General features: G+C 40.4%; 3 pseudogenes across 3 annotated transcripts in view; all 3 read right to left on the reverse strand.

Annotated features, from left to right (window-relative positions):
- Positions 1-13,409, reverse strand: part of LOC144634936 (uncharacterized) — a 153,404-nt pseudogene that overhangs the window by 26,540 nt on the left and 113,455 nt on the right. The window lies entirely within an intron of this gene.
- On the reverse strand, positions 1,065-5,224 carry LOC144635102 (uncharacterized; annotated as a pseudogene). Its single transcript, XR_013567304.1, has 3 exons — positions 4,891-5,224; positions 3,338-3,931; positions 1,065-2,728 (listed from the first exon to the last, which is right to left on the reverse strand). The product of XR_013567304.1 is annotated as an uncharacterized LOC144635102 (transcript).
- LOC144634932 (uncharacterized) lies at positions 6,331-11,517 on the reverse strand (annotated as a pseudogene). The gene is made up of 3 exons (XR_013567283.1): positions 11,289-11,517; positions 9,079-9,672; positions 6,331-8,643 (listed from the first exon to the last, which is right to left on the reverse strand). The product of XR_013567283.1 is annotated as an uncharacterized LOC144634932 (transcript).

Raw genomic sequence — 13,409 nt, forward strand, 5'->3', positions numbered from 1 at the left:
AAACTTATTCCTGTGTGCTCAAAAGACAGATAATAACACAATGTTTGTTGGCTCTGAGCTCTAACCCTTCTCAGTTTGACCTTTTTCTGGTTTCAGTTTGCATTGGATCAGTTTCGAACCTTAAGGCTAGAGCTGAATGTGTCATGTTCCTGTAGTGTGGGGTGGGGGTATTGGCAAAGAGTTGTATTCTACAGTACAGTACAGGGAAATCGTGCTCGTTATATTACTAGAACGTTATACCGATAACGTTGGCCGGCTGAAGAATGTACCGTTCGTTATATATCAGCTTATATCGGCTGGGGCTTCGTTATAAAATCATTCGTTACATCGGGTTTAATTGTTTGCTTAAATTTAAGAGGATCGGTTGGAGTCTCAGAATATTGCTTTGATGTTTTTTTCTATAAGTGTGACAACTGTAGAGTTGCAGATTTTGCCCTTGGTCCAGAGTCGGCTCACGCAACGACGTTGCGTGACAGTGAGAGGTCCAAAACTGGACTAATTTTGCCTTTTGTTTAGGAATATGTATGAATGAATTTTTAAGTGGTAAAAGGTTCCTTCAGTTCACGTCTGTACTGAGAAATAATCTATCGTCTTGTACGACGTGCAATTTTCCGATTATTTTTGCAGAGAACAACGTCGTACTTGCGAATAAGGGTGGGGCAATGCTTGTTCGCGCGATTTTCGTGCATGTTCCATATCTTCGCTTCTGGGGCGTGATTCGCTTACCGAACTCACACACACGTTTGTAGTGTATAAGCGTTCGAGACAGGAGCGGGAAACTGGTTGTTATAGTAAAGTGTGTGGGAACCTTATGTGAGACGAGAGGGTGAAAACAGGGGCTCCCAAGGTGAAGGGAAATAGAAAAACGTGAAATTTATTTTCGCAATAATGGAGTTTTTGCGTAATAATATTTTTGCATTAGAAAGAACACAAAGAGGCGGGGACCACCTAGTTAACTAAGTATTTCGAGAGGGGAAGGGGGGGGGGGGAGTGGCAGCAGGGGATTTAAAATTATCTGTTAGCAGAACTTTTGGAGTATTCAAGTTCTTTATTGGGACCTTGAGTAAAAAACCTTTAGGAGGAAGAATGTCTGAATCCGGAAAGAGTTATATTGCCTTGGTCTCGGAGACATTTTTTTCTTCTTTGTTTAATAACATGAAAAAGAATAAGCAGGATATTGTATATGTGCTTGACAATGTTACAGTAATTGTACTGAAATAAGTGTTTATTGACACATAGGAAATTACAGTGTTGGGACAATAAACTGTGTCGGTCTTGGTTTCATATACCATTAAATCTAAAGGAGTCTTTTTCTCAAATACTGTCATAACTGGTAAATTTAATTGTCTTTCCTTTGTTTAAATGCTGTTAAAGCTAAAGCATAAAGTGTTATTCATTCCATACCCCTTTTAAAGTAATAAGAAAATGATCACGTGTTCCTTCAGTACGTTCGCTAAATTAATTAATAAACTGAGGTATACATGATGATAAATACAATGATAGAATTTATATTTATCGTACTCGCTGAGGTCTGTTAGTTTTGTAAAGCAACTGTCAGTGATCTCAAGCATTTTTTGTTTTACGCCTGACCATAACACTTGAGTTTTCCTAATGTATAATATCCTTCTTCGTTTGAGCGATTCAAGTCTTCCAGTCTGATTTGTGTCACAGGCAGAACTGACTTGTCTGTCAACAGACCGCTGTCCTCTCTCCAACCACTGCCCCAGTTGCCACAGTTACAGTTTCTGCCACTTTCTGAACAAGAGTTTGTTACTCCGCATGCGCACATTCTGTGATGGCCTGTAGCTCCGCCCCAGTAGTACATCTGTGTTCCATCACGTGACACCCACCAAGCATAACCATCAGCAATGGACCCTGCGTCATTATTGCACTCAAACTTGATAAACTGTTCACAGTTCTGTGAGACTCGAGTGAGTGATGCTAGCTGAGCAGTGCTGACTCCAGTGTATCGCACATCTTTACTGTAACATCCTGCACCACCACATCCAGGAATGTTACCAACATAGGTTCTACTCTCGCTGTCGTGACTTATGACCGTCACGCCGACACCGCCCTTGTCACTCATGTCACAGTACACACTGAAGGGAGTCACGCCGCCTTTGCCATCAGGGTCAATCATATAATTACCTGAAGAGCTTCCACTGCGACTCGACTTTAAATCGCTACAGCTTGACATGGGTTTCAGTACTTCAACAGCAGATGCTGCCTCGATAGAACGTTGAGAATTTTTTGCTTCGCAGGTATAAGTCCCAGCATCACTCGAAGAAACGCTTCGAAGAAGCAAAGTTCCTTTTGGATAAATTACATGATTCTGAGGAAGATTTTGACCCGCTCTTTTCCAATCAATGTCAACTGAGCCATGAGCTGTACAGTGCAGTACTGACATTGCTAAGATCTGATGCAACAACTTTCACTGGAGGGGTTAAGGTAAATTTGAGTTCATCAATCACTGTCACTAGTGCAGTAGCGGAATCCACTCCAAGGAGATTCTTTGCCGTGCATGCGTAAGCCCCGCCATCTGCTTTTGCTATATTGTGTATGGTCAATTTTCCATCCACAACTGAAGTCTTCTCTTTTGGCAAATGACTGAACGCTTTTTGCCAGGTGACCGTTGGTGTCGGCTGACCAGTTGCTTGGCAGACCAGGCTCACGTTCTGTCCTTCTTCAACGATGACAGATGAGGGCTTGCGAGTGATCACTGCGCCAACTAGATTACAGAAACGAACAAATAACAGTTATTAAACGATATAATTGAGCAAGGAGGAGGAAGCAAATGAGAGATTTTGACAGATTGGGAAATTTCTTCATAGCTACATGTTAACCAGAAATACTAAATTCTAGTGGGTTATAATTTAATTACTGGATGTATTTGTTGTTTTTTTTACCCAGACGATAACTTTGTTTTATAGCTAATAGCCGTACAGTCATGGTACTTATTGCAAATACAGCCTAGATACAAGGTGAGGTAAGGTAAGTTAAAAAAGTCTTTAAAATACGTGTTAAATTACAATATTTAAAACGATTAAAAGTACAAAATGTCTGTAAAATTATCATTAAATGCAAGTACTGCATTGGCAGCCACCAAAGTTAAAACAAAAAAGCAAAGCTGATTAAACAGTAAAGGAATATATATTTTGAAAGCAAATGTCTCCTTTACTGTTAAGTCAGCCTTGCTTTTTTTCGTTTATTAATTTAAAATTTCATAACTGATTATATTCTCCATTAGGATCCAGTGGTACTTCAATTTTGTTACGCTGGTCCTCGCCTGCATAATTGATTCTCAATACAGTTGATAAATGTAATACTTGTTATCCACCTTGAACAGATAATGTAGCCGATGACGTCATTTCTCCAAGAATATTAAATGCCACACAATTGTACGTTCCTTCATCGTGTGACGTCACATCTGTAATCATCAGACCAGCACGTGACGGTACAACTCGATTGTCCGCGACAAGACTGGAATTCTGTTTCAGCCATGTGACTTTAGGTTCCGGGTTTCCTTCAGCCTCGCATTGAAACGAAGCTGTACCAGTTTCGTTTACCACCATGGACATTGGAGGTGCCACAATTGAAGGGGCTGAGATAGATTCACCAGGATCGCCCGTGAGTCCTTGGGGGCCTTGGTCACCTTTAGGTCCAGGAATTCCCTGAATTCCCTGAGTACCCTGAATTCCTTTAGGTCCCTGTGGTCCTTGCGGCCCGGGCGGTCCATGTTTACCTGGAGAGCCTCTGGGGCCAGGCTTGCCTCGTCTTCCCCTGATGCTTTTGGGGCATTTGACATTACAGACCATGCTACTCAGTGCAATTTGCACTTCTTTTCTGATGTCATCACGATCGCTGGTTTCGCTGGCATTCGTTTTCTTGTCTGCTGTTTCCAGCACGTGGCGTTTGTTACGAATGTGTTGTCCTGCAATGAACATCACAAAATGAATCAAAACTACTTAGTTGATGTTTCACTCAGTCTACTAAACGGGACTCATCAGAGCGTTTGTTACGAACCCAGTGCAGAAAAGGATTCTATGAGTTAAAGAGGTGAACAGTGTCTTACAACATAAAATGGTTAACAAGAACTTTGCGTAAAATCGAGATCGGAACTCGAAATTGGCAGAGAATATAATCAAATTCAACTTATTGCTTGTACTGAACAAAAGTGCGAGTACTACAAGTCCTATATAAAATAGTGTTCTGGCTAGTAAACATACTTCTAAACTAGGCTTTTGCTTTTCATTCTTTACTAAAATGCTTGTGCTCAATGTTTCAGTTTCTCTAAAAACAAGTCCACAGAGGTTGAAAGAGGTCTTGAAAAAACGAATAACAATCACTCATTAAATGCCTGTCTCTTTTCTCATTTTTCTATAGGATAACTTTAAGTGTCACGCAAAAATGTCACTGAATGCTATTTTTAATGTTGTTGCCTTACTAAAGTAGTACTGAGTTGGCTTCCTTGGGTAGGCCTTCAGCCATAGCGACATCGAATTTCCTCACTCTGTATTATCTTTAAGGAAGTCGTAGGTAATATTTATTAATGCTAAAAGGATAACTTTTTAGTAACATCTTTCCAAAATTTGCTGTGTTGCCTCGGTACCTATCTTGGGTCGAACGCACTCCCCTAATCTCTGATTATTACTAGTTTAGTGTAAATCGCAATTTTTTTACTTAGTTATAAACTTCAAATTTGTTGTTCAATAGTTATTTAATACTAGGATATAAGGGTGCTAGAATGCTCGGAATTATTTCCCCAAAATAAGAACATGGCATGGCGATTCACAGGAGTAATGTTTCAACTTCCTTAGTCTCAGCTGTAGCTTCTTTAGATAAATAAAATTCTTCGTATATAACTATCTTCTCAATCATTGAATAACTCACCTTTGTTTGAATCACTGTGTAACATTTTCATCACAGACTCATTTTCGTCGTTTTCTGTGTTTCGTAGCTCGAGCTTTCCTTCTCTTTGTTGATTCAAGACTTGAAGCATTTGTCGATGAACGTGAAGTTCGATCTTGACGTGAATCAATCCCGCGAAGCAAATAACGGAGAGAAATATCGATGAAAACACCACCGTGTTGGAGACCGGGCGTGTCTTTGATATCTCCATAACACCGTGCGGCGAGGCTGCGAGAATTATCAAGCTTTGACAAAAGTCTTCGATATCATAGCGAAACTTGTGCTTGTGTGCTCAAAGGCAGACAAAAACACAATGTTTTTGTGCGCTTAGCTCTAACCCTTCTTTGACCTTTTTCCGGTTTCAGCATGCAGTGGATCAGTTTCAATCCTAATTGGGCTAGAGCTGTTTCATTTTTCCGATCAATGTGTTATGTTCCGGTGTTGTGTGCTGGGGGGGGATTGGTGAAGAGTTGCATTCTACAGTACAGTAATATTGCAAGATAAAGGGACTGGCAAATTTTGCTCGTTATATTACGGGTTCGTTATACCGGAGTATCGTCCCTATACATTTCACTGTTAGTGTAACGTTGGACGGGCTGAACTGAATAAACCGTTTGTTTTATACCGGCTGCGACTTTGTTATAAAGTGATTCGTTACATCGGGTTCAATTGTTTGCTAAAATTTTAGAGGAGAAGTCGGAGTCTATAAACCTAGCGGCATATTGCTTTGAAGTATTTGTAGTGTACATAACAATGTAGAGTTGCAGATTTTGCCCCTAATCAAGTTCGGCTCACGCAACGACGTTGCGTGACAGAGAGAAATAGAGGGCCAGAACTGGACTTATTTTGGCCTTTGTTTAGGAATATATATGAATTTTTGCCAAGGGGAAAAACGCACCTTCAGTACATTTCTGGATTAAAAAATGCGCTATCGTCGTGGTCGACGTGCAATTTTCCGATTATTGTTGCAGGGATCAACGTCGTGCCTGCCAATAAGGGTGGAACAATGCTTGGCGCGCAACTTTCGCGCAAGTTCCATATCTTCGCTTCTGGGGCGTGATTCGCCTACCGAGCTCACACACACTTTTGTAGTGTAAAGGCGTTCAAGGAGAAGGAGCGTGAACCTGGTAGCTATAGTAAAGCGAGTGGGAACGTTAATTGAGGCGGAAGACGGGAGGGTGAAAAGAGAGGTTTCCAAGGTGGAGGGAAATGAAAATTTATTTTCACAATATTGGAATTTTTGCGTAATATTTCTGCATCAGAAAGAATACAAAGAGGCGGGACCTCATAGTCAACTAAGTATATATGGAGAGGGGAAAGGGGGTGGGCGTGGCAGCAGGGGATCTGAAATTCCCTTTTCCCATATGTTTTACTCAAGGTTCCCTGTGCTGAATAATGTCAGTAAAATTCAACTTTTTAGCCTTGGAGTTATTCAAGTTCTTTATTGGGACCTTGAGAGATAAATGAAAACGAAATCCGGGCTTAGTTACATAACTTTGGTCTCGGAGCGTTCTTTCTTATTTTCAAATAACATGAAGAAGAATACGCAGGGTGGTGTATATGTGCTTGTCTTTGTTACAGCAATTGTACTGAAATAAAAGTTTATTAACACTTAGGAAGCTACACTGTTGGGTCGGTCTTAGTTTCATCTACATAAAAACTAAATGAATATTTTTCTAAAATGCTATCATATAATCTGGTGAATTCAATTGTCTTTTGTTTCTTTAAATGATGTTAAGGTATCACGGAAGAAAAATTGGCCTTTTCGTTCCAAGTGAAATTGTGTGCAAACCATCAATCGTAACCCCAATAAAGTATATATTTTCTGAAAGCTTATTGAATAAAGATTGTAATTTTGGATTTTGTTTTGATCATATAGACCATAATAAGCAACATCAGCATTTTGTTTGCAATTATAATGTTGCGCAACTTTAGGTTTATTTGAGAACACATTTACACGAGAGCCAAAACTTTTATGTGGAATTTGATCTACATATATTGGTCTAAAAAACGGTGCCTCAGATTTTTCTTTTCTTGCTCCATTAATTTTTTATGAATTTTTAAACTTTAAAATTGCATTTTAGGGCTTCTTTGGGATTAAAAATTCATAAAAAATTAATGGAGCAAGAAAAGCAAAATCTGAGACACCGTTTTTTTAGACCAATATATGTAGATCAAATTTCAGTTGTGCAACATCATAATTGCAAACAAAATGCTGACGTTGCTTATTATGGTCTATATGATGTAAACAAAATCCAAAATTACAATCTTTATTCAATAAGGTTTCAGAAAATACATACTCCATTGGGGTTACCATGAATGGTTTGCACACAATTTGACTTGGAACGAAAACGCCAATTTTCCTTCCGTGATACCTTAAAGCTAAAGCATAAAGTGGTATTTATTCAGTACTATTTGAGTAAGATCACATGAACTGCTTTTACTTTCGCTAAATTAATTAATGAACTGAGGTATGCATGATGATAACTTAAAAATGCAGTCATATAAGTTCTCTTTATCATACTTATGAGGTCTGTTGGCGTTGTAAAGCAACTGTCAGTTATGTCAAGCTATTAATCTTACGCCTGACCATAACACTTGAGTTTTCCTAATGTATGAAATCCTTCTTCGTCTGACTGATCCAAGTCTCCCAGTCTGATTTGTGTCACAGGCAGAGCAGACTTGTCTGTCAACAGACCGCTGTCTTCAAACCAACCGGCCTTGCCATAGTTATCACAGTTACACTTTCTACCACCAGTACAAGATTTTGTTACTCCGCATGCGCACGTGTTGTCATGGCCTGTAGCTCCGCCCCAGTAGTTCATTTGTGTTCCATCACGTGACACCCACCAAGCATAGCCTTTCTCAATAAACAAGATGTCATTATTGCACTCAAACTTGATAAACTGTTCACAGTTGTGTGAGACTCGAGTGAGTGCTGCTAGCTGAGCGGTGTTGACTCCAGTGTATCGCACATCTTTACTGTAACATCCAGCACGACCACATCCGGGAGATTTGTAATTAACATGGGTTCTACTCTCACGGTCGTGACTTATGACCGTCACGCCAACGCCGCCCTTGTCACTCATGTCACAGTACACACTGAAGGGAGTCACGCCTCCTTTGCCATCAGGGTCAATCATATAATTACCTGAAGAGCTTCCACTGCGGCCCGATTTTATACTGCTGCAGGACATGGGTGTATTGAACACTTCAAGAACAGATGTTGCTTCGATAGAACGTTGAGAATTTTTTGCCACGCATGAATAGGTCCCGGCATCACTTGTGGAAACGCCTCGAAGAAGCAAAGTTCCGTTTGCTTAAAGAACATGATTCTGAGGGAGATTTTGGCCCACTCTTCTCCAACCAATGTGCACCGAGCCCTGAGATGTACAGTGCAGTATTGCATTACTGTAAAGGGATGCAACAACTTTCACTGGAGGGGTTAAGGTAATATAAATTTGAGTTTATTGATCACTGTCACTAGTGAAGTAGCGGAATTCTCTCCAAGGAGATTCTTTGCCGCGCATGCGTAAGCCCCGCCATCTGCTTTTGCTATATTACGTATGGTCAATTTTCCATCAACAACTGAACTCTTCCCTTTTGGCAATTGACTGAACGCTTTTTGCCACGTGACTGTTGGTGTCGGCTGACCAGTAGCTTGGCAGACCAGGTTCACGTTCTGTCCTTCTTCAACGATGACAGATGAGGGCTTCTGAGTGATCACGGCGCCAACTAGATTGAAGAAATGACAAACAACAGTGATGAGACGATAATCATTGAACTAGAAGAAAGAAATAACTGACAGATTGGGCACTTTCTTCATAGCTACATGTTGACCAGGAATGCTAAATTCTAATGGAGATTTTTTTTCATCCAGACGAAAGCTTACTTTCCTAGCTAATAGCCGTACAGTCATGTTACCAATTGCAAATATAACATAGATACACAAAAAGCAAAGCTGATTAAACAGTAGAGAAATATATTTTGAATGTCAATATTTACTTTACTGTTCAGCTAGCCTTGCTTTTTTCGTTTATTTAAAACTTCATAGCTGATTAGTTCCTGCCTTGATTAGCATCCGGTGGTTCTGTTTTGTTACGCTGGTCCTTGCTTATACACGTCAATTGAACCTGAATACAGTTGATAAATGTAATACTTGTTACCCACTTTGAACAGACAACGAAGCCGATGACGTCATTTCACCAAGAATATTCCTTGCTACACAAGTGTACATTCCTTCATCTTGTGACGTCACATCTGTAATCATCAGGCCACCACGTGACAGCACAACTCGTTTGTCCGCGACAAGACTGGAATTCTGCTTCAGCCACGTGACTTCAGGTTCCGGGTTTCCTTCAGCCTCGCACTGAAACGAGGCTGTACCAGTTTCGTTTACCACCATAGACATTGGAGGTGCCACAATTGAAGGGGCTGAGATAGATTTACCAGGATCGCCCTTGGGTCCTTGGGGGCCTTGGTCGCCTTTAGGTCCTGGAGTTCCCTGAATTCCCTGAGTACCTTGGTTTCCTTTCGGTCCCTGTGGTCCTTGCGGCCCGGGCGGTCCATGTTTACCTGGAGAGCCTCTGGGACCAGGCCTGCCTCGTCTTCCTCTAATGCCTTTGGGGCATTGAGCATTACAGACCAGGCTACTTAGAGCAAGTCGCACTTCTCTTTTGATGTCATCACGATCGATGGTTTCGCTCGCGTTTGTTTTCTTGTTTGTTGTTTTCGTCACTTGGTTCTTGTTACGAATGTGTTGTCCTGCAAGGAACATCACAGAATGAATCTACTTAGTTGATGTTTCACTCAGTCTACTAAACGCGACTCATCAGAGCTTTTTTTACAAACCCAGTGCAGAAAAGGATTCCATGAGTTAAAGAGGTGAACAGTGTCTTACAACATAAAACGGTTAACAAGACCTGGCAGAGAATATAATCAAGTTCAACTTATTACCTGTACTAAAAAAAAGTGCGAGTAGTACAAGTCCTATATAAAATAGACTTCTGGCTAGTAAACATACTTCTAAACTAGGCTCTTGCTTTTCATTCTTCACTTAAATGCTTGTACGCTCTGTTATAGTTTCTATAAAACAAGTCCACAGAGGTTGAAAGAGGTCTTGAAAAAACGAATAACAATCACTCATTTTAATGAGTGATTGTTATTCGTTTTTTCAAAAATGCCCGTCTCTTTTCTCATTTTCTGTAGGATAACATTAAGTGTCACGCAAAAAGGTCACTGAATGCTATTTTTAATGTTGTTGCCTTACTTAAGTAGTACTGAGTTGGCTTTCTTGGGTAGGCCTTCAGCCATAGCGATATCGAATTTCCTCACTCGGTTTTATCTTTAAGGAAGTCGTAGGCTATATTCATTAATGCTGAAACGGATAACTTTTTAGTGACATCTTTCCAAAATTTGCTGTGTTGCCTCGGTACCTATCTTGGGTCGAACGTACTCCCCTAATCTCTGATTATTACTAGTTTAGATGTAAATCGCAATTTTTTACTCAGTTATAAACTTCAAATTTGTTATTCAATAGTTATTTAATACTAGAATAGATAGATATTGGGTTTCCACTGTACTGATATTCACTTCAAGTGACTTGCAATCTGAAAAGGTTAACAAGACCTTAGGATAAATCGAGATTGGAACTTACCACCGCCTTATTTTTTTTTTCAAAATTGATAGAGAAACAAACTAACGGTATGGCTAGAACTGAAAACAGTGTGAGTAGTACAAATGCTATAAAATAGACTTTCAGTAAACATACTTTTAAACTAGGCTTTTGCTTTCCATTCTTCACTGAAATGTTTGTGCTCAGTGTTTTAGTTTCTTAAAAAAAATACCTAAAGTTGTTGAAAAAAGAAAACAATCACTAATTAAATGCCTGTCTCTCTTCTTATTTTTCTGTAGGCTAACTTAAAGCGTCACGCAAAAATGTCACTGATTGCTATTTTTAATGTTGTCGCCTTACTAAAGTAGTACTGAGTTGGCTTCCTTGGGTAGGCCTTCAGCCATAGCGACATCGAATTTCCTCACTCGGTATTATCTTTAAGGAAGTCGTATGTAATATTTATTAATGCTGAAAGGATAACTTTCCAATAACATATTTTCCTGATACCGTCTTACAAGGGAAGCGCTTGTTATTTAGGTGTAAAACGCAATTTTTGTACTCAGTTATAAAACTTCAAATTTGTTGTGCATTAGTTTTTAATAGAATATAGGGGCGCTAGAATACTCGAAATTATTTCCCCAAAATAAGAACATGAGATGGCGATTCACAGCAGTCATGTTTTAACTTCCTTAGTTTCAGCTGTAACTTCTTTAGATAAATAAAATTCCTCGTCTATAACTATTTTCTCGATAACTGTATTACTCACCTTTGTTTGAATCACTATGTAACATTTTCATCACAGACTCATTTTCGTCGTTTGCTGTGTTTCGTAGCTCGAGCTTTTCTTCTCTCTGTTGATTCAAGACTTGAAGCATTTGTCGATGAACGTGAAGTTCGATCTCGACGTGAATCAATCCCGCGAAGCAAATAACGGAGAGAAATATCGATGAAAACACCACCGTGTTGGAGACCGGGCGAGTCTTTGATATCTCCATAACACCGTCTGGAGAGGCTACGATAATGATCAATCTTTGACAGAAGTCTTCAATTATAAAGCAAACGTGTTCCAGTGTGTTCAAAATACAGACAAAAACACAATATATTTGTTGGCGCTGAGCTTTAACCCTTCCTTGACCTTTTTCCGGTTTCAGCTTGCATTGGATCAATTTCAAACCTTTGGGCTAGAGCTCTTTCATTTCTGTTGTCCATGTGTCATGTTCCTGTGGTGTGGGGTGGGGGTATTGGTGTAGAGTCGGTATTCTACAGTACAATACTAGTAAGAGGGTCCTGAAGGGGTAAAATGGGAGCTGGGATTTGCCTCTTTTTGGGCTGGGAAAATGGGATTCGTGCACTGGGACTGGGATTTTACCACTGGGAATGGGAAAAAACACTTTGAAAAATGGGAATGGGATTTCACTTCTTTGTGAAAATAAAGTAAAAAACAGGTCTCCACGGACTCCCCATGTGCCTTGTGGTCGCAGGCGTCGCATTAGCGCCTTCAAATTATATTTTTTCTCTCACAAGCATGTATTTAAAGGATTTACCCTTTTTAAAAAAAGAGCTGATCGGAGGGTTTTTTAAAATTTGTTTTCAGCATTAATTTTGTATAAGGCTCCAATGCTCTCATTTAATTCAACAAAATTGTCAGGTCAGACATGTCAAGAGCGTAGTTTTCGTCACTGGCACGATCGTCGTCTTTGGTGGTGCGATGTCGTGATAATCTTCCATAACCGGCGGAGCAGGGGGGAAGGGGTATGCTGTGGCCCCCCGAAACGAAAATTTGGCGGGTGCACGCAGCCCCCCCCACGTTTTGGTGCCAAAAATATCGCAAACACAGCGTAAAATAGGTTTGTCAAGCTATTCCGTCTCGTGAGTGAGCTAAAACATCTTTGAAACTTCCTTGGACATCCTTGGAAAACTTCGTTTACCTTCATAATAGTTCCAAAATGATCGGAAACGTTTGTATGGACTTCGAACAACAATCGGAGATTCATCGGAAATCTGCGGTGTAAGAAAAACTCAAACAACAAAAGGTTGATAGAACGGAAAAAAATTGCTCCAATATGATAACCTGTCGAGTATTTTTGGGACAGTCTCAGCCCCCCCCCCCCCCCACCCCTCCACGTTCCAAAACGCTACGCGCCGCCGCCGCCTCTGTCTTCGACACCGTTGTTTAGAGGTATTGTGTCAGAGAGTCGTGAAAGACAAATATTTCTGCAACTTTTTACAGTGGCTAACAGTACTGGCGGTTTCGAGTCTTCGCGATTCTCTTCAGCTGTTGAGGTAGAAATGTGTTCTCAATTCTACTCCCGGCAGTAGAATGTTTTGTGACCTTTTTATAGATAGATCGTTAGGGTTGAGGATCGAATGTGAATCCTTTAAAAACATAGAACGGCGACCACAAGGCACATGGGGAGTCCGTGCAGACCTGTGTTTTACTTTATTTTTTTGTTTATGAACTGGGATTTCGACCAAAATTAGCCTGGGAACTGGGATTTGATGCCTGGGAACTGGGATTTGGACCAAAATTGGGCTGGGAACTGGGATTTAGGACCCCCCTTCAGGACCCTCTAGTAAGAGCGGGGCATTACCAAGGAACTGTGGAATTGTGTTCGTTATTTTTAGCGCTCGTCATACCGGGCTTCTGTTTCGACACATTGTTATTTGGCTGGGCTAAAGAATATCTTTCGTCCGATAAGCCAGGGACTTAATTATATAGGGGCTTGTCATATCATGGCTTCAATGTATACTGATAAACCTTTAGGGGATCGTTCGGTCGGAGTCTAAACACTTAGCGGCATTGCTTTGATGCATTTGTATAGTGAAGAACATTGTAGAGTTGCAGTATTCGCCCTTTGCCTATGACTGGGTATGTTTTTTACGATGG

This window comes from Oculina patagonica, chromosome 13 (assembly GCF_052425735.1).
Source record: "Oculina patagonica isolate OP01 chromosome 13, crgOcupat, whole genome shotgun sequence".
Classification (NCBI taxonomy): domain Eukaryota; kingdom Metazoa; phylum Cnidaria; class Anthozoa; order Scleractinia; family Oculinidae; genus Oculina; species Oculina patagonica.